This window comes from Gavialis gangeticus, unplaced genomic scaffold (genome assembly GCF_001723915.1).
Source record: "Gavialis gangeticus isolate Ggan-Ray unplaced genomic scaffold, GavGan_comp1, whole genome shotgun sequence".
Classification (NCBI taxonomy): Eukaryota; Metazoa; Chordata; order Crocodylia; family Gavialidae; genus Gavialis; species Gavialis gangeticus.
Genome location: NW_017729029.1, coordinates 14,196,079 through 14,213,657, shown reverse-complemented (window position 1 = coordinate 14,213,657; position 17,579 = coordinate 14,196,079). Strand labels below are relative to the sequence as shown.

Below are 17,579 nucleotides of genomic sequence, written 5' to 3'. Positions count from 1 at the left end.
CGGGGGGGCGGCCGCCCTGCGCGGGGTGCAGCAGCAGCGGGGGGAGGAAATGCCCCTGATTCCCCTTAATTTTATATCCCCCCCCAGCACCAGAGGCAGAACCGGTGCCCCCAGCAGCATGGAGCAGCTCCAGGGGTGCAGGTAGGCTGGGGTCCCCCCCTTGATGCCCCTCAGCACCAGCAGCCTTTTGTTCTGGGCTGTCAAGTAAGTTAGGGGTGACCACATTGGGGGAGTCCTGCTGAATAATCCCTCCTGTTCCCTCCTCCCCCGGCAGCAGATGGTCAGTTTTGCCGGAGATTGCGCATCCCCCCTGGAAATGGGGGAGGAGGGGGCTGCTTTCCCCTCTGCATAATGGAGGAAAGTGACCCATAAATATTTAGACAGGCATTGAAGTGGCGCTGAAAGGCCGCGGGGAAACCCACGGGGTATCAACCCCTCTCGCGCACGCTGGAGGGGCGGGGGGGTCGGGATCGGCAACATGGCTTTTGCCCGGGTTCCCAATGGAGGGTCTCGGAGAGGGTCCACTTTTCGGAGGAGTGCTCATCTATTGTAATTAGCTGCAGATGTGTTCCTCCAAGTTCCCTCTAACAATGATAGAGTGAGGCACGCGGTCACGTGGCAGGACTTTTCACAATCCTGGGGTGGGGGCAAAACCGGTGCTCCTCCAGCCCAGGGGTCAGGGGGAATTAAAGGGAGCGATTGCTGGTGGTGGGAGGGAAACGGTCAGATTCGATCCGGCATTTCCCCGAGTGTTGGGTGTCTTCACTGGTGCACTCCTCGCTGTGTGGGAGAGCAGACAAACACCTTTTTGGGGGGTGCTTTTCTCTTTTAACCACTTCTGAATTAAAAAAAAAACAAACAAACAAAAAAAAAACCTACCCCAAAATGAAGAGCTTCGTTCCTTTCAATGGCAGTAAATTCTGGCCAAATAACTTGGCCTTTTTTTAAATTTTAATTGATGGATCTGAACTTCTTAAACTCAAATCTGCACCTGACTAACAAAACCAGTTGCGCTGAATCTTGTAGTCATGAATAACTTTTATAAATAACTGAAATGCTGAATTTGGGACTATTTTATGCATATATTAATCTGTTTTTTTTGTTGTGTTTTTGTTTTTTTTGGCAGGTATGTTCGTTAGTCTTGAAATGAGAAGTGTCCACGGCCTGTTCCATGTGTAGGAAGGAGAAGACCTCAAGTAAAAGAGCAGCTTTCTGGTGGATGGGCCTTGTGTTGTGTAAAAGTGCTTACAGTGCAGGTAGTGTTTTGGTATCTACTGCAGTATAAGCACTTCTAGCATTACCATGGCAATTCAATCAGTGATTTGTCATCTGGTGCAGATGCAACCAAAATTGAGTTTGTTTTGCTGCTTTGCAAATGTTTCTTGTGTTAAGGTGCATCTAGTGCAGTTAGTGAAGTAGCTTAGAATCTACTGCCCTAAATGCTCCTTCTGGCACGAGGTGCATCATGTTCGTCTTGCAGGTGCATGCAACAGCCTGGAGTTAGGCCCTGGCATGGCCAACCCTCTTTCCAAGGCTCTTTGCTCAAGGCAGAGAGCTGATTTTTCTTTTTCTTTTTTCTTTTTTTGTCCTAGCAGTATCAAAGTGCTCATAGTGCAGGTAGCTTTTGTATTGGATCTACTGTAATGTGGGCACTTACAGTACTGCCAGATAAAATGCATCATTGGCCGGTGGCTGCGTCTTGGAAGAAAGCAGTGCTGCTTACAGTCAGTTTTGCAGGTTTGCATCCCAGCTTATATCCAGTGCTGTGCAAATCCATGCAAAACTGACTGTGGTGGTGGTGAATCAGTTGTGGATGATGAGTCCCTGAGCGTACCCCCCCCCCCCCCCCAAAAAAAAACAACAAAAAAACCCAAAAATAAACCCCAAACAAAAAACCTGAAGACGACTGAAGGCTTTTGCACTGGTTTCTCCATGGGTGGGGATTTGTTGCATTACTTGTAGCTATGTTTAGAGTATTGCACTTGTCCCGGCCTGTGGAGGAAAGGAGGACTTGTCGTCAGGTCTCTCTTAAAGCTGCCCAGGTGGTTATGCTTTGTTTTGCTGTTGTCGGGTGGATCACGATGCAATTTTGATTAGTTTAGAAGGAGAAAAATTGCACGGTATCCATCTGTAAACCGCAGGACCTTCATCGCTGACAATGTCACTTTTGTCAGTACTTGGAAGGGCACGAAAACGGTTGCAAGTGCGCAGAGTGGCCAAGGTCTTGTGGGAGACCTTAGGAAGCATCGTTTTACCGGGGGTATTTATTTCAGAAACCTAGAAGGTGGATTCTCTCCGAGGAATCCACGTGGTGGAGACGGTTTGTAGGAAGTGAAATCTTTCTTGATGCTGAAATGTAAATGGCTGCGTTGTGGACGTGTCAATAAAGTTGAGTAAAACACATTTTTTGTCCTTTGCAAATGACCCAGCGGAAGTGCTGTTGCATCGGGCAGCAGCAGAAGTAAGACCAGTTCTCTGCAGCTTTCCCCTTTGAATCTGATGCCCTGTTCTTTGGCTGAAGAGCTGCCAGAGGAAGGGGAGAGGCAGGTTCTGGTACAAGGACTTAGAGCAGCGGCTCTCAAACTTGTTGACTTGAGGCACACCTCAAAATGCCAGCTTTTAGCTTGCTTTCATTTCTTGACTATATAGAAAAATAACAGAACTACATTTCTGTTGCAACAAACTTGGCAAGACCCGCACTGGGTCAAACTTCTGACAAACCCAGAGATGATAGAAATCCAGTGCATCTTGTGGAGGGTGCACTGCTAACACCACTAATATTTGCAAATGGTGCATAGGCGTCCGCACACTGTAACACCCCTAATATGATGAGGCCCTCTAAAAGGATCTTGAGATGCCCTGGCACCTTGGTTGAGAATCGCAGTCTTGGATACTGCTGCCAAAGTCCCAAGCGGGGAGAAGAGTGCTTGTGATCTTTGTGGGAGCAGAGTAGGGGGTGAGGACTCCCTGGGGCAGCTCCCTCCAGGATATAATGTCCAGGCATGTCCTCAACACAGTAGCTCAACTTCCCCAGGAGTTCGGAGTGGCTTGCATGCAGACTGGCCTGTCGGGTGCTCTTCTGGAGTGCTTGGGCTCGAAAACCCTCCAGGTCCAAGCAAGGGATTTAGCTTGGCTCGCCCACAGGCTGGGGATGTGCTTTTGCTGCAAAGCTATAATGTAGGGAGCAGCAGGGGGGTACCAACCCTTCCAGCTTTGTTTCAATGGCAGGCACCGCTGTGTTTCGAGGGGGCTTCATCCTGAAGCATGCCCAGTATACTCAGCACCTCTGCTCACTAAGCCTTCTCAAAATGGAGGGGCTTGCACAGATGTGCTGTAATGGCCTTTTCAGGCCTGTGCAGGGATCTTAAGGTCAAAAGGGGCGGTGCGGGAGCCATTTAAATGCCTGGGGGAAGCTGAGCAGCTTTTAGGATCCTGGGTTTCTTTGTGCACAGAAGTTTCACCCAGAACCTTTTAGGATCTGGCCCCTCTTTCTAGAAGGACGGGTTTCCAGTTGAATGCCCACAAATTTGAGGGGTGCCTGACACCTCGAAATCCATTGTTTAGTCCAGGCCTGAATGTGCCTGATAGCCCAGCCTGTTCAGAACAAGGAAGCAGAAATGGAGGGAGAGATTTTATAAGATCTGTGAAATAGCTTGCTTAAATTTGAGCGTGCTTTAATACACAGTGACTGCGTTGGCCAGAGAAATCCTTACTTTGCAGCCCCTCATCTTGGATTTGGCTTTTTAATCTTCCTTGCTATAAATCAAAGCAGGGTATCCCTGAGCTCTCAATGTGCTGCACAGATACCGGGGCAAATGTGTTCCCCACTATCTTTAAAGCGTGCATGCTCAATTTTTTTTCTAGTGTCAACAAGTGAAGTGACCAAATAAGTTTGCTAATCATGACCTTTTTGGCAGCGTGGACAGATTTGCAAATCTTTAGCTCCTCTCAAGATGCTTCCTCCTTTGGTTTATTGAATTGATAGCTGTGGGGATGTATTTATACTGCAAAGGGAGGCTTGCTGACATGTCCTCAGCCTGCTGCTGCTGCACAGGAGACACCAATCTTTTGCTAACACTATTAATAACTTAGTGAGATATTTGTTGCAACTAGCAGTGTAGTGGCCCTGCCACTAAACAGAATGGCTGTCCCATGTAGTTGCAGCAAGACTACGTGCGCCTCTTGTCAGCGAGTTCAAAATACCCCTTGCAAATAAAGAATTTTTTTTTTTGTTTGCAAAAATTTAGTTGGTCTGAGAAAAGAAATCACCCCTACCACAAGTCCTGATTCCTGCAGTCCCAGTGCACTGTGTCCTGGTGCTTGCAAAGAGGTTGGGCCTCCAGCTGTGCGTGGCTTTGAGTTATCCTGCTCTGCCAGTAAAAAGCAGCCCATCTCCTCTGGGTGACTTGTAGCTTGAAATACTGGTCCAGCAAATTGCTGCTGAAGCGATTGATGTGCGTACGGTAACAGCTATCTGTTTACATTGTAGGTGTCTGACTTCCTGATAAATAACCACAGAATGGGTTCCAAATGGCAAGCCTGCAGTTTAGGTAACTTGTACGGGGGAGTTTCCTACTTGCCTTCCGTTGTTTTAAGCTTACAAAAATGGTCATATGTTTCTGATGTTCCTAATAGGTCAGGCATTAGAAGGTAGGAACAATCTTAGACTGTTGCAAGAAGCCATTGCGAACTGCTGGCTTGCGCACACTACTGTTGTCAGTTCATTAGACCGCAGTTCTCGAAGCAAGCGGAGGCAGGACAGAGTCTTTCCCTACTTGTGTGTGTTTCTGAGACTTGCACTCTGTTCTTTGTTGCTCTTGTCAACTATTTAAATAGCAGAGATAGGCCAGGCTTGTGGGGTCCTGGGATTCCTCGTGGCAGTGAAAGGCCTTCTGAAGTCAAATGCAGTCTACTGCTGTCATCACCTTTTCTTTAAAAAACAAAAAAAAAACTTATAAAGGTCAGCAAGCAGAGCCCTTTTAATCAGAAGCTGTAGAGCTTCCATGCTGCCATTCCTCAATACTTGTTCCTTTAATGCATCCTGATGAGGCAAGTCATTTTCTTGGTTGGGGCTTTCCACCTTGGCTCTTTACTGCGACAAATACAATAGTGTGTATAGAAGAGGGGAATCTCTGCTTAGCAGCAGTGACTGCTGGCTTGTTTTCAATCAGCTTGTACTTGCAATGTGTCCTCTTCAGATGGACTGCAATCCCCATTTTACCTGCAGATGGATTCACTGACCATTTCCAGAAGTCTGAAGGTGTGTGCTGACTCTGAGCCATGCTAACAGCACAGCGTGCATCGTGCTTTGCTCTCTGCCCAGGTCTTTGCAAGCGGTCCTTACTTCTATGAAAATCATTGGAGGTCTAGATGTTGCGCTTAATCTGATGTTGCCACAGCAGGACAAAATGGAGTTAAATGATAATCAGTAGTGATACCTGAAGTCTAGTAATTTGTGTAGTGCAGCATCCAGTAGCTTTTGATGCTCTTCTGTGCTCAGGGAAGTTGACTTGTGGGTCATGGGGTTTTTATGACGGCAGCCAAACTCGTACGGAAGAAACTTCTTGTAAACATCTTTTAAAATTGGAAATGGAAACCAAGAGGTCTGGATCCTATCCAAGCTACTGTCTGAACATCAAGAATTTAGTTCTTATATTGCAAGTAAGAAACCTAAAGTTGAATAGTTTGTTTCCCAAGCCAGGCTGTGCCAAAAAGCTGGTGTCTCTGATGGAAAGGGAAGCTGACCTTGTCCTTGAAAGCTTGTATAAACACAAGTTGTGTCACTTTCGGGATATGGTTGTAGAGCTGCCTCCCCACTCTTCTGTATGGACAGGTTTACTGGACTGAAGGTACTTTAAACTGGTGCCATAATGGGAAGGTGCTTCATGCTGGTCTGAACTAGTGCATCGGCACTAGGGGTTACAGCTGCGTAACGTGGGCTTAAACAAATACAAACTGCACCCAAAATGGTTATGTTTGTACGAAAAAACTAGCCACGTTTTAAATTAAAGTGGCCAAGCTTAAATTCTCCAGCCCTCCATGTTACGGAGGACAAGTTGTTTAATCTCTGTGCCGCTTCCAGGCCTGTAATGTGTGGATCATGCTGCTTCCCTGCCTTCTCCGGGCTTTGCGTGCGTGGTTTTGTGGGTGTGTGTGAAGTGTAGAGATACCAGCCTGGAGCGCTGGGGCAAGAAGAAACATTTAGACCTAGCACTGTAGTGTCGGTACAGTAGAAGTAGAAGGAATCCTGCCTTACCTAGCATTCAGTGTACATTATGCATGTCTGCGTACGAAGGTGTTGAGCAGAAATATCTCGCCTGTGCAATTCTTCATTAGTAATGTATATGCATCCCTGGCTGCCCTCTTTAATGAGGAGCTGTGGGCTGTTTTGAAAGATGTCTCTTTTTTGCCTTTGGGAAGGAAGCCAGGTGCCCAGAAACTTCAGTAGAAGTTTTATAAATTAGCCTCTACTTCTCTGCAAAGATTTATTTTGAGCAGCTTCTGCACATGAACAGCAAGCCTGACAGTGGGGAGGCCTCGATGTTCACCGTCCATTCTTTACGATGATACCGCACCACACTTTTTTTTGCCACGATGCACGAATAGTTATTTCCCAAGCCTAGGTTACGCTTCATCTGTCAAGTCCAGGCACGGAGTACTTGACTCTTTCGGTTCAAGAGAAAGGTTGTTAATATTTCTGAACTACACTTTAAATATCTATTGCCATACTATTACTACTTTTAACTATGATTTTGTCTCGATTACTTGGTTAACCTTGGCTAAGCCTGTATTTTTTCCAACGGAAACTTCTTTAACAATTGATGTCTATTAAGTGGTTGTAGTTCACCTTGCATCGTTTCCTGGTTTGCCTTGTCCTAAGTAATTATGGTCTGTCTGTAATAACTGGCTCCAACTTCCAGAACGGAGGAGGTTGAAATCACAACTTAGTTGCTTGACATAAGGATCTCAGTATCTCTGTCCTGGTCGCTGGATCGCGTATTGTCCAGATCTGTTTCTCATAGCTTTTAAAACCTGTTTGTTCAGGAAACAACTATGCATTATACATCCACGTATTCCCGTCTCTCTTGTGCTGTGTTCCTTCAAAGTGTCACAAGGGCCATCGATTTGAAATTGCAATAATGTCTGCAGGACTTGCTTCATTCTCTTGCTTCCTTATGTTACCTGTTTCTTTTCTCTCTCTCATATTTCATCTCTGTTCTGACTAGTTGCTGGCTAGTTTGGGCATCTCTCCCAGTGGAGGCCTTTGCTTATAATAAATTCTTATTGCCTTTGCGCAGGATGTGCTAGTGTATAGCAAAATATAGGGAATTACTACATTAAATCACAGGATGACGATGATTCCCCAACAGTGACTCAGGTTGGTCACTAAAGAAACGTGTTTTTATACGCATCTTTAAAATAAGCGTGACACAGGAAATTACAGTTATGTTCATCTAATATAGAGGGGCAATAGAGTGATTTCTTTGTAATTGAAATGCTGATTGGCATTCAATGGGGCCTTGGCTCCAAAACGGCGTAATGATGGCAATCCCTGTTGGCGAGGACAACAAATCTAACAACTCAATTGAGATTCTGAAGCAGCGGCAGCTATTTTGGAAAAACAATTATGCAACTTTAAATATATATTTATACTGTAACAAGTCTGTTGCCATGTCTGGGACTCTCAGGTGTTACTCTGATACTGTGACTGGAGAAGCAGTGATGGTAAATTTATCATTGCAAAAAAGCAGGGCTCCTTACATGTGAACCGAAGGAAAGATCTTGTAAAGGGTGTCTGATGCAGTGGAGGGTTTTGGATCTGACTTGGTAGAGGGAAGTCATGTGCATGCATCTATTCACAAATTAAAAAAGGACAAGATTTTACAAGCAGCGGTGTGTTGGGGGTGGCCTAGGGAATGTAACTGCCCTCTTCTCTCAGAGTGATCGTTTTCATCTGCATAATGGGGTTGAACAAAATAATTGTTTCGCTTCTGAATAGAAACTCCATACTGAGTTGGACCAAAGGTCCATATAGTGGCTGTCCTGTCTTGAACTGTGGTAAGTAGGAGACACTGGAAGGATAGGGCATGTTTAAAGTGATCCATCCCTTATCAACCCCTCCTTGGGAGGCATGTTGGAGGGCTTGACTGGGTCTGTTCCCCCCAGACTGGAGGAAAGTCTCTTTGTTTTTTTTTTCTTTTTTTTTATGCTCAAAAGTTTGTTTAGCGTCTCTCCCAACAATAGTTACGCTATCTCACAACTTTCTTGAAGTGGTACAGAAGATTGTCATCTGTTCCGTTAATTTTAGTGTTTTTATTAGTGCAAGTCTGTTGTGGACTTTATCTTCTCATTTATCAGTGGAAGTTTTTCCTTTGGTGGCAGACCTGACCTGGGTTTCAGTCTGCTCGGGATCTGAGGAGACTGGGAGACCTCTAAGCTTTGCTCCAGACAGCTTTCCTGGCTCTTACTGCTGGTTTGGTCTAATATTGCATTGGGTGTAATAAAGGCGGAGCTGGCTGGAGGGTTTTTTTTATTTTGTTTTTAAATAGAAGGGCATTTTTGACTTGTTGCAAAAATTTTCATGAAAAGAGTCTTTGTCTTTTGAAGCTTCTTGACTGGCAATTTGTATGAAATGAAAACGTTCTCAATTCACTTTGATTGGGAAGGGGAGGAGGACAAAGGTGGGGAAACAGAAACAATGCAGAACATCATCGTAGTTCTGTTCCAGTTTGAATTTGGGGGGCGGGGGCTTGTTCTTGTAAGTGGCTTCTTCTGGTTTTGGTTCTTTTCAAAAGATGCAACTTTTTGTGAGAAATGAGTGAACCATAAACAAGGAGGGTTGGAAGGGACCTCAGGAGGTCGCATCTATTTCAGCCTCTGCTCCAAGCAGGACCAGCCCCAACTGCAGTATCCCGGGCAAGGCTTTGTCTACCTGGGTCTTAACAACCTCCAAGGATGGAGACTCCCACCTCTCTAGGTGACCTGTTCCAGTGCTTTACTACCCTCCTAGGGAGTTTTTCCTAATATCTAACCTCAACTTCCCTTGCTGCAGCTTGAGCCCATTGCTCCTTGTCCTGTCATCTGCCCCCGTGGAGAACAGTCCAGCTCCATCCTCTTTGCAGCCTCCCTTCAAAGGATGCTAATCAAGTCCCCTCTCAATCTCCTTTTCTCTAGAATAAATCAGCCCAGTGCCCTCAGCTTCTCACATGTCTTGTGCCCCAGCCCCCTAGTTCAAATCCCAATTTCTATTTTGTTCATATTTTTACAGGCGGTGGTGGGGGGAATCCATTTGACCAGCCCGAGAAGGTGGGACTGCTGTAATTAAATTGCATCCCTCATTCTGAAAATAATGCGAAGGGGGTGGTTTAAAAGTGCTAGGTTTTTTTGTTTGTTTTTTTTGGTTTCAAATCGGTGAAGTGTGAAAAGGTAACTATAAATAGTCTTTCTTTACAAGAGATTACATCTTGCTTAAAATCCTTGATGATTCATATCCTGGAAGTAGTTTTATTTCTCATCGAATGTAGAATAAACTGCTGAATTTGAAACACTTGAACATGGTGGGGGGAGAAAGTTGATGATTTTTTTTAGCATTCAGCTCAAAAATAGCATGAAATCTCAGCAAGTACTTCACTTTCACTACAAGTTTTTGCCTTGTTTGAAAAGAATTTAAAACCAGTGAAATTAGGAACGGTATATGGAGACGATTGCAGCTCTTTTTGTGACACAGTGCATTGTCATGCCACACTCCCAGCTGTGCCTGTGGAGATTAAACCATTAATATTTTGTAAATTGCCATATATGAGATGAATACTTCTAGATTATTTGATTTGTTTGTCAGATTTCTTACATTATGAAGGAGTCTGGATAAACTTTAAATCTTCCTACATGTGGTGATGGGGGGTGGTGGTTAGTACTTGATAAAATTCTGACTTTTTGGTGATTGTGGTGGGCGAGACTTCCAGTTGCAGGGTACTGTGATGGCAGAGAGAATCGGGTGTCTTCCCCAAGGAAGAAATCCTCTTCAAAGCATCAGCTGGCAGTCTCTAGTCTGGACTCTCTCTCCTGTCACTGGCAGAGGGCAGTAGCAGATGCTTTGGAAAAACAAGAGAACCTGCAATTATAGAATAACTTGTCTCTAGAAAACATTTCTTCCTAACTTCAAACAGAAGCTGTCTTTAATTCTGCTGCTGAAGGTTTTATATCAATTGAAACTTTGTGTGTGTGCATTAAATATTCTAAACCTCGAATTAGTGAATAAATATCTGGTTGTCAAGCATGAAACATGCATTTTGAGTTGAAACCTTTTCATTCTCTAGCTGAAACAAACCTATTTTAATGTCCTTATGAATTTGTTTCCATTCTGCAACACAAATTCAGGGCTTTGAAAATGTTCCAGTTTTGGAGCCTATGTGCTTGATATCATTTGGTTGAATTATAATAAATGCTTGTAAAATAGCACATAGGCAGACAAGGTTCTTTGGGTGAATCTGGTATCTTTTATTAGACCAAGTAAAGATATAATCTGATGTAAAAGATAATCAGATTCACCCAAAGAGCCTTGTCTGCCTATGTCCTTAGATCAGCATTGCTACAACCTGCACCCCTGTAAATAGCGTGTGTGTGTGGGCATACATGTAATCTGGGGGAAGATCAGGGATAATGGAAAGTGCATTTAAGCATATACATTTGCTAGTATGGTGGTAGCAGAACATTGTCCTTCAAGTGGTGCTTCAAGATGCAGTTTCTCTGAGAGGCAGTAACTAGAGAGCACAATGTGGTAAGCCGGTCTGTTAAATGGATCCTTTTTTGATGTGCAGACATTTTCCTGAAGTCGGTTTTGCTTGACCCTCCCAATAAACCATGTCTGGCTCCTTTTTAAAAGGGTGATGACAAGTAGATAAAAACAAATCTGAGCATGTGTTCGAGTGAAGGCCAGATTGCAGCACTGGGTACTGTGGTTTCTGTTGGGGAGATGACATCCCAGCAGTTGGAAGGGTTGTCACCTGGAGAAAAAAGATTTTTTTTTTTTTGGGATGTACAGACTCTGTGGGTGCAGATTTAGATCCCAGCAAGGCCCATAGAGGCAGGTCTGTAAGCTTCATCCATCTGGCTATTTGGTGATGAGGGTCGTCTATGAACTGGACTTCAGCAAGGAGCAGGCTGGCAGAGAGTGGCTGGAGAAAGCCTCTAGGTTATGGTAACCATCTGGGGTGGTTTTTTCCCCCCACTTTTGTTAAAGAGGAATTTAAATTAAATGATGGTGGTTTCCCTATATCTTTAAACATACTGAGCATCTTGATGTGTTCATCCTGTGTTAAAAAGATAGCATTGCTTGGAGTCCAGATTATTTTTGAAAGTTAAATTTTGCCCTTTGGCTTGCACCAGATATTCCAATACACCTCATCTAAGTTCTTGATTGGGGGCAGGATTTGATTCAGAGTTGTTTAACAGGCACTTTTTTGTTTGTTTTAAAGTTTTTTTGGTGGTGGACAGTGGGAAGAAAGAGTAAATGGGCTAAAGCTGTCCTGAATTACACCCTGGTAATCCCTGAGGCATGCTTCATTGCATTTATTCCTTAATTGAGGTGTACCTGGATTTACTTGTGTCACTGGTGGAAGGCTGTGCCCAGGGACTGTTGTTGAGGTGTGTAATGAGTCTGAGTATTTGGCTTGCTTTATTTTTTTAGCTTGATTTATGCAGACTCTACCAACTGCACGTGTCTGCGGTTCGGGCATGGTTGTGGAGGCTTCGTTCTGTAGACATCAGGATCAACAAAGGAAGGTTGGAATAAAGTGGGTATGAAGGAAAGACCTACCGTGTTGGCTGCCAGTCGTGCTAATGGTGTGTCCTACTGAATTGGCTAAAAAGGAGTGGGCTTGACAGAAAAGGCTGAAGAGGCGTGGGGGTGGTGAATGAGCCCAGATAACCACAGAGAGGAAGGGAACAAAAGGAGTTGTGAAGATGGATGTTGGGCTCCACTTCATGCTTCGCACCACCGGCCGTCAGGAGGAATGACACCCATCCGGCCTTCTGAGCCAGCTGAGAGAGGTCAGATGTAAAGGACGTGGGTGGCTCTGAGTTATGGGCAAGCAGGTGTCCTGTGCAAGCTTGCAAATGCATGCAAGGGTGATCAGAGGAGATGGGGTAAAACTCTTGTGCCACCCCAACCACTTAATTACCTCCCCTCTGGTCTGTTTGCATGGTAAAGTGTCTGGGTGTGGAATGGCCTCTCACTGAGTGTACGGCATCTACTGCAGTGGGGCTGTGATGTTAGCAGGGACCTCCAGATGCTGTTGAAACGCAATGCTAATAATAGTTGTGCTAAAGGTGGAGAGGGATGTACACCTGGCATGGAAATGGATTGAATCTGGTAGGAGTTTGGAGTCAAGGAGCTTGAGCACTGGACATGTATGGATGGAAGAACAAGTGCACCTGAGAAGAGTGTTACCTTGCCCCTTGCTGGGCTGCAGCATCTTGTCGTTCCTGGCTGCTGTTCTGCTTTGGGATGGTGGTGGATGCTCTTCTCCTGTGCCAGTAGTCTGGCCAGGCCACGCACGGATGTGCAGCAATAATATGTTTTTAATTATTCATAGATTTTAAGACTGAGGGGGGACAGTTGTGCTTGTGTGAATATAACCTGCTGCATAACAGTCCAGAATCCTCATTGCAGTCGCTTCTGCATCCTTTCCATTGCCTCTGTCGGGGCTTCATTTAATCTTCTAGAAAAATACCCGGTCTTACTTTTAAAGACTTCAGGCTGACTCTAGGTAAGCTGTTTTGATGATTGATCCATGCTGTTGAGCACTTTCAAATAATGCTTCTTCCTTTTTTCAGTCTGAATTCATCTGGCTTCAGCTTCCAGCCATTGGATCTTGTGAGGCCTTTTTTTTCCCCCTCTCATAGATAAGAGCCATATGCTATTGGAAAGCTCTTCTTCACGTAGGTGCTTGTAGCTTGTGATCAAATGATCTCTTAACTCACACTTGGATTAAACTACATAGAGGTGGAATTTAGTCTCGCTGTCAGGCAGGTTTTCCAGTCTTCATAGCGTTCTGGAAGCTGCTTATCTGAACCCTTTTCAGTTGTTTCATAGTGTGCAAACACCAGAGTGGGATAGGATATGACAATAATAGTTTAGCTCCTGCCATATATAGAGGTAGTACTGGCTTTCTGTTCATACTTGATATTATTCCCTCTTTTCTAGCTACACTGCCATGCTGACTGCCTCTGTCCTGCTTGAGCACCTACCGGTATTCTCCAGTCCTTTTCCGTGGCTGAATTTTTGGACTACTGGCTTTTGTAAGTGCGGCCTTCCTTTTATCTGTTTCTAGCTGTATGGCATAGCATTTGGGTCGGGGTGGGCAGAGTTTGGCCCGCAGGCTAGATTGGGCCTGCAGCAGACTCTGTTTCCCAGCGTCGGTACAGCCAGTTTCTATGGACACCGCAGGACTGGCGGCGCTGTGACGGTGTGGGACCAGGGTTTCCATGGAGATGGTCCCCAGCAGCACTGGCAGCGTGCAGAGGTGGGCAAGCCTCTGCTCTGGGCCTGGGGTCTTGAGGTGACGGTGTGGTCTGGAGCCAGGGCAGAGCTGCAGTCTGCCTCCCGTGTGCCCCGGGCAAGGGTGTGCCTGCAGCGATTGTAGATCATGTCTCTGCCTTGGGTCTGGACCACGCTGCCACTGCTGCAAGATCTCAGCCCTGGAGCAATGCCTTGCCAGCGCTGCTGGGGCTGGTCTCCATGGAAACCTTTGCCCCCTGCTGTCATGGTGCTGCTGCTGAAGTAGTCATGGAAACCAGCCTCAGTGACTGCTGGGAAACAGAGTCTGGCCTTTGGCTGGATCTGCCATTTTGCCCACCCCTGATTTTAGATGGATTCAAATGAGTACACCTTGCTAGCAATCCAGGTCACTGCAATTCCTCTGTCCCTGTTATTTTCTATTGCTCTGCCAAATTTTGTCACCTGCAATTTCTACAAGCAGTTTTGAAAGATCAATATAGATATATTTTACCCTCTTGCCATTTTTAATAAAGATGTTTTATTGAACCAGGCCCTAGACAGCTCCCTGTGGGACCTTCATAGAAACATCTCTACAGAAGGATCAGGGTTAATGATAAAGTACCATTAATACCTGGTGTTGGAGAACGGGGTACAGCTGTTACTCACTAGCCTGGCCATGAACAGGATTGCACCCCAACATAGGGGTCCCCTAAAGGGCCCCTCTTGCCTCCGACTGCTGTGCCACAGCCTCTGGACAGCCCAGTCTGCCCTCAGCCCTGCCTCTGTCTTCTTGTGGGTTCAAATTCCCTAGGGACAGAGCTTCCCCGAACAGGTTCCTCGGCAGCAGCACAGCTGTACTGGATGCCAAAGCATTTATCGGAGGAAGAAAGTTGCCAGGAGTATTGCAGAAGGAAGGATAACTGATTCAATGGAAGACAAACGGTTGTTAACACATGTGGAGTGAAGAGCAGAAATCGGGTGGATGACAAGGAGCCCCGTGGGGTCAATGGACTCCCTCTGCTGCCCTGCACAGAAGTGCCGCTTTGAGTGGAGCAGTAATGAGAAGGGGGTGTAACGGCACATCTTCCATTTGCCCCCGGAAACAACGGTGCTCTCCATCACCTCCAAAGAGGGGAGTTTTCTGACATGGGCCTCTTTCCATCTGCTTAATCTTCACTTTTCCTTGCTGAGGTAGCAGTGGTGGGTCAGCGCCCTTCCTTTTTCACAGCCTGGTCTGCTCCCACTGCTACCCTTGCAGATGGCAGGGTGTAAAGAAGAGCATCCAGGGCCAGTTCAGAATTGCTCTGAATCTAAATGGGCTACACTAATACAATCAAGAGCCGTTCTGCCACTCAAAGCTGCGTCTTCATTAGCAGGGTTTGTTGGCATAGCTCTCCTGGCTTTGCTCCAGCCTCAAGCCTTTCCTCGGTGCACGCAGCCTTCAAGGATCCAGAAGTCCAGGTGCATAACTTGTATAAAGGGCAGTACATGGACCCAAAACAGGAAAGAAGAAATTGCTGCTAGAAAACAGGTGGGCACCCCTTGAGCAAGCGAGCTGGCTGTTGCGGAGGGGCTGGGTGCTACCTACCCTGGCTTAGTTGGGGGTCCACAGGATCTGGGTCAAAGCTACTGGTTTGCAAAGGATGGCCGCTCTATGGGTAGCCTTCTGTTCATTTGATTTGCTTTCTGCTACCGAATGGCTGTGATGGTCAAGGACAGCAGTCCCTGCTGTATGACCATGGGTATCTTCAGTCAGAACGGGGCCAGCCCGTGGAGCGCAGGGAAGGTCAGAAGACTTGAATACTGGAGGGATCCAGCTGACTTCTCACTGCCTCAAAACATTACTGATGTGCAGTTGGAAACCTTGGGCTGTATTCTGCAACGGCTGCAAGCTTTCAAAGCATGCAACATACACCTGGACAAAAAGCCAGCATCTCTTCTCAGTCTTCTTATTTCTTTTTGCCACATGAGGGCAGGCTATTTCCAAATAAAACAAATAATCCCCTGTAATTTCTAGAGTTAATGCTAAAGATTGCTGCATGGAATTTGCTTCCAGGATCTTGGAAGGGGGGTCATCTGGTTTATTTGTTCTAGCAGAAAGACTAGTAATAGCTTGAATGCTTATGCCATTGAACAGCTCGTCTGTGCTATATGACTGATGTGATGACCCAAAAAGAAAAGCAATCTAGGACTGTGACATAACTCTTGGTGATGTATGTTTCCTATGTTTGCCTGAATCATGGCAGTCATGCACAAGAACTGCATTCTCGCTCCATCGAATGCTGCTTATGTGTTCACTTAGTCATGGCATAGGTGATCACTGTGTTTTTTCTTTTTTTTGCACTGACCAAAGGTAACGCTGTGCAGAAACGAGGTAGGATTGTCCCCGGTTAAAACTGAGTGAGTGACACGAGGACATGACAGCACAATGCTCTCCGTAAGACTGTCCCTTCACTTGCAGCCTGGTTTGAATCCTGTCAAAGAGGGTGGAGAGGCTGGTATTGCTTGCAGTGGGCTCTGGGGGATGAGAAGAAGCCTCAATTCTTCATGTCCCTCATCCCCATGGAATCTCTATTGGCACTGGAGCCTGTTAGCCATGTGCTGGGAGCCCAAAGACTGAGGTGGCACATGACCTCCTTAGAGCTGCGTGGGTGGGTGGGTGTGAAACTCCTTGCACCTTTGCTGTATGCGTAAAAGTGAGGATCATCTAGTCTTCTGTTAGCATTTGCTTCTTGTGCTTTATTCCCACCCCCCTCATCCACCCTCCACTGGCTGTTAACACTTGCTACGGTGCCAGAAGAGAGTGATTCTGAGTCACCAGGATCAGCGAGGAGTCGAGATGCCGACTAGATTACAGTTCAGGATGTATTCGTAGTCCTCTCTCCGGAGCGAGGAGCGCAAAGATGAGGAGGGTGCGCAGGCAAAATCCATCATGCTTTATTGGGCAGGTCTGCACACAATTTCATCAGCAGACTTCCCTGGCAGGGGATTTATGGGAGTTTCAGCTCCGTTACCTCAGCTGGTGGTTGAGGGATGATCATGCACAGCCTCTTAAGTGCTTGGGGGTTCCTTTTCCTTCACCGTTGGCTGGTCCAACTTGGTCAAACAGACCCTTAGAGGCTGCTGCGGGTAGCAATGTTTGGGAGCAGGGTGGCTTCCTTTCTGACATAAGTGGTCCTATGAAGTCAGAAAGTCTCAGGAGGCTTTTCCCATGCTGTTAACTTCACTCCCTCTTTGTGCATCGAGCCTGCAGGGTCGCTGAATTTCACTGGATTTGCAGGACACTTTGGAGGTCAGTTAGCACACTGGCCTGTGTGAATGCGTCCTTTACTGTCCATTGGAAGTCATTCCTGATATCTCAAAGTGCTGCACACTTTCTTCCCCTTCCAGGAGGGTATTGCGGAGCTGGGTTGGCTATCTCTCCATCTCCATCTCTTGAGGAGCCTGTGTGCATTACGGGTGCATCATCACATGGCAAGTCCTACCTCTGACACACGTGGCAGCTGTGTGCTTTCAGTCTGAATGCCTTCTGGTTTTGGATTTGGATAAGGAAGGACGTCAGTCTGGTTGGTCCCCAGGAAGGCAGGCACTGTGTATTTGCTCAGTGTAGACCTCAGCAGTTGGAAGGAAAAACGCGATTTTGTGTTCATGGACTGATGGCCAGGGTGCAGTATTCTGAACGCAGCTTGCATCTGCTGGGTAAGGTGATTCATCCACCCCTTTGGGCAATTCCTCCAAAAAGTCCAAGGCCTGGGAGACGAGTCAGGAGCTGCAGTGCTGCAAAATCAGCAGAGCTTTCCGTATTTGCACCTGAACTTCATGCAGGCATTTCTAATGCCCATCGGGCAGGTCTAGGCTGAGCTGCTGCCCAGTGGTTTTTCACAGCCCTTTAGAAACTTCCTCTCTGTCTGCACGTTCCCCTCTGCCTTTTGGATAATTACCTCCATCCTTCTTTATTATTAAAAGGGGAAAACCCCAATACCCACGCAGCTTGTACAGTGATTGTCATATATAAATGGGCAGAACTGGAATTTTGGAAAGCAGGATGTAAGCGGTGAGGTGCATCATCATGTATAAAACA

General features: G+C 46.2%; 1 long non-coding RNA gene across 1 annotated transcript; it reads left to right on the top strand.

Annotated features, from left to right (window-relative positions):
* Nucleotides 1–1,887: 1,887 nt before the first annotated feature.
* Nucleotides 1,888–5,569, top strand: LOC109300591. The gene is made up of 3 exons (XR_002098271.1): nt 1,888–2,324; nt 2,542–2,547; nt 5,558–5,569. It is a non-coding gene; the product is annotated as an uncharacterized LOC109300591 (long non-coding RNA).
* The last annotated feature ends 12,010 nt before the right edge of the window (nt 5,570–17,579 follow it).